Source organism: Xiphophorus couchianus, chromosome 14, assembly GCF_001444195.1.
Source record: "Xiphophorus couchianus chromosome 14, X_couchianus-1.0, whole genome shotgun sequence".
NCBI lineage: Eukaryota > Metazoa > Chordata > Actinopteri > Cyprinodontiformes > Poeciliidae > Xiphophorus > Xiphophorus couchianus.
Window position 1 is genome coordinate 24,767,911 of NC_040241.1, and position 3,766 is coordinate 24,771,676.

Consider the following 3,766-nt stretch of genomic DNA (forward strand, 5'->3'; position numbering starts at 1 on the left):
CAACAGCAAGAAAAAAAACTGAACAAAATCATTCACAATGATACCGGGCCAAATTCTGGAAAAGTCTGGACAAATTCTTTAACTGCGGAAAGATAAAAGTTAAATTTGAGCCTCACGTAGGCCTGTTTACTGTCTGTCACATATTCTTAAGAAGTATGTGTACAAATGAACATTTACTGAAATGTATCACACTAGCAAGTGTTACAGAAAAAGAAAATCTATAAGAGTTTAAAATTGAAGTGATGAAGGAAATCACAAACTCATAGTCAGCACTGGCTAATTGTGCTACCATAAATAATGCAGTAAAATAGTTAAACTGTAGGTTTTCTTTAGGGACTTTTGTTTCTATATGTCTTTATATACACACACACACACACACACACACGAATGGCTTGGTGAGCAGCACTGTCATGGGGCCTCCTCCAAAAAGTCACGAGAATGAATCCTGTGCTGGCCTTTACTCCATATCAATCAACCCCCGATAGAGACCCAATTGAGATGATCAGAAATATAGAGAGCCATACGTGTCATGCATGATGACCGGAGGTCATGAGGGTCTTCCTGATGGCTGTGGCGTGTCCCGCTTCAGGCAGTATATCAGAAAGACCTTCTGTTTAAAAAACCGGAGGTAATTACAACACCCAAATCTATTTCAATATACTATATTGTATGTTACTATTGATTTTCTAACACTGAACCCCTTGTCTCTGCTTCTATCGGCTAATTCAAACTCATAGAGGTCAGAAGGAGTTCACCTTAAACACTGTATGGCATTGAGACATCCTCAGGGACATGTGTGTCCAGTATTTTGCCCGGACACACGCACAAACACGGACGGGTTGGTGAGCAAAACCGGAGTTAATTACAACATTCTATTTAAATATATTATATTGTATATTATTCTTGATTATTTAACACTTATTGTTTTTTTTATACTTTAATTGTATTACTCATAAAACTCGGAGCCTGTCTCTGTTTCTATTGGTTGAATTGAAATTAGCGGGAATATAGTGTAACACGTGTTAAGCACGCTGAGGTCATGAGACATCCGGGGGGGGGTCATGTGACCGGAAATTAAAATCAATTAGTCACGGGTCATTAATCACTCATCAATCAAACCCCGATTAAATTTTGACAGAAGGGTGCCTATATCGTCTCTCTACCATGAATAAAAACACACAAAACACAGTTAAGACCCTAAAAACACACACACACACACACACACACACACAGAAAAAGACAAGTCCGTGTTCAATGGTGCATCCTGCTCACAGTGCCAAATGTGACCAGCAGGGGGGGTATTTTTAAACAAGATGCACCAGAACACAGAATAGTCCACAATATTTTATTAAACAATTTCATTAAAACATTTCTCTTTTTAAAAGCATGGCTTTGGGCCTACTACTCTGTCCCTGGAAAGAAAAGGGATCATGTGAAATAAAGACAATTTAAATTATTCCAAAAAAATAAATGAACAAACAAAACATGTAAATGCAAAAAAAACAAATTAGTAAATCAAAACAAAAGAAAGCAAACTCATTAATAATTTCAATAATAAGCAAACAAACTGTAAAAGAAAAAACACAAGCACTTCAAACGGTGGAACAAATTGTCGTTGTCCAATTTCAATGCCTTTCAACGGGCCAGAGGAGTCGGGTCCCGCTCGCTCGGCCGGTCCAATCAGCAACATGTTGCCTTCAGAGCGGCCCAAACAAACACCGGCAAGACAGAAGAGCGTCCAAGCGCTGCAACTCCAAAACAATCCTAAACCAAAAAACTCATTAGAAAATCTGTGGATTCAGGTAAAATAAATTAAAAATCTAAACAGGTAGCTTACCCAGGAGCTACCACAGCTTACTGTGGTAGCACAGTCGACCCAGGGAGAGAGCGGATCAACAGGCAAGGGCTAGATGGAAGCCACACGCCGCAACAACCTCCAGCTGCAGCCGCTAACGCCAGCAGAGCAACGCTACAGAAACGCACGGCAGATATGGCACCAAAACCTAACCGCTAGTGATGGGTCCGGCAACACCGATGCATCGGCACATGCATCAAGCCCATAGACTAAAACCTGTGTCGGTGCGCGCATTGATTTCAGCAAGTCACATGACCGGTACAAAAACTCTTTTGAAATGACACTAACGCGCCAAACTGTGTTTATAAGGAAGCGAATCTGTCAACAGGATGCATTTGCCAAAAAGGTTCTTTATCTTTTATTGTACGGCGTCAACTATGGAACCTCAAGGCAAACGAAAGTTTTCCGCAGTGTGGGACCATTTTGATCTTACATCGGAAAACAAGGTATTTGTTTTCATTTCGTTGTTTCATCCGGTTCTTTTCAGTTTGTATTTGATCTTTCTGAATCTAAATTCAGCTGAAATTGAGTCTTACTTTACTTTCATATTATGTTCTGCAGGTTAAGTGTCACATATGTTTGACAGAACTGAATTATTGAAATAAATTCACCTCCTCAATGCTGAGGCTTTATAGGGCAAAACATGAGAATGAAGTCGCAGATACACCTGGATAAACTCAGGTATACAGCCATTCCACAAATTACTCAGTTGCTTTTTATAAATTATTTCATATAAATGTATTGTTTACTTATTTTTTTCTACAGCAGGAGAAGTTGTCAAAAAACCCCAGAACAGACCGAACTACAAAATGTTGGAAAAACTTATTTTTTTGAATGAAAATGTGAAAAAAAAAAAAAAAAAAAAAAAGTCCACAATCATCCTCATTCCAAACACGTTCACTTTCATTTTCATCACTTGGTTCATGTTCACATTATTTATTGACTGTATCGAAGAATATAAAATATATTTTGAATTTAACTGAAGATATGAAATAATACAATATATAATATACAATAAAATACAATGACTTCAATCTTATTGGCTCTTTGCACCTGCCGCGCTGACGTCACAACCGCATGCGCAAATGCGGCTCTAGTTTTTCGCTTTGAGTTACTAAGACAGCTAGAAAAGACAAAGTCTTATTTCAGACGCAAATAAAACAATACTATGAACATTGCTGTCTTCCTAATATAATGGGCTTTTAAGTTTTCATGGATTTCCAAGCGGTCCTGAATTAAGAAGAAGATGTCTTGTAAATATCCGTCGCTACCAGCTAAAGCTAACGCAGCACAGCAAAGTTTACAGCCTTCACTTCACTCCGGATCAACTTCTTCAGCCTAAAGAAGAAGGTAAAGGAGCCTCCTGTGTTATTTCCATGGAATCACTTCTGTATTCAGCCTGAAAGAGTTTATGGGAACCAGAGAGCAGACCAGAACCATACAGCCGAGCTACTGATCCGCCTGTACAAACTGCTGTAAACATCGTCCTGCTTCACAAGAATCATGCTAAACTAATAAAGTGAAATAACACGGAGACCTTAAGGAACACGGCCATATTTTTCTAAAAGCAACAACTGAACCTGAACAGTCAGCTGAACTAGAACTCCGACACCAGAGCTGCTCTACTGTTAAGCTATGGGCTTGTTGTTCCTCAGGCTTCAGAAGCAAAAAGCCTGAACCGTAAAATCCCTCATTACTTGGTCTCTGACACTAACGACAATAAACCACCTAATATACTTGAACACAAGGTAAAAACATTGTCTGTTAGAATGGATGAAAAATGTTTAGATACTTAAATAGCACATTTTTATAAGAAAAATGTCCGGCATAAGCTAAAGCTAATGTTAGCCACAAAGTTTAAAAAAAGTAAAACTCACCTTCGTATCTGTGTATAACGAGGCGAACATCTTA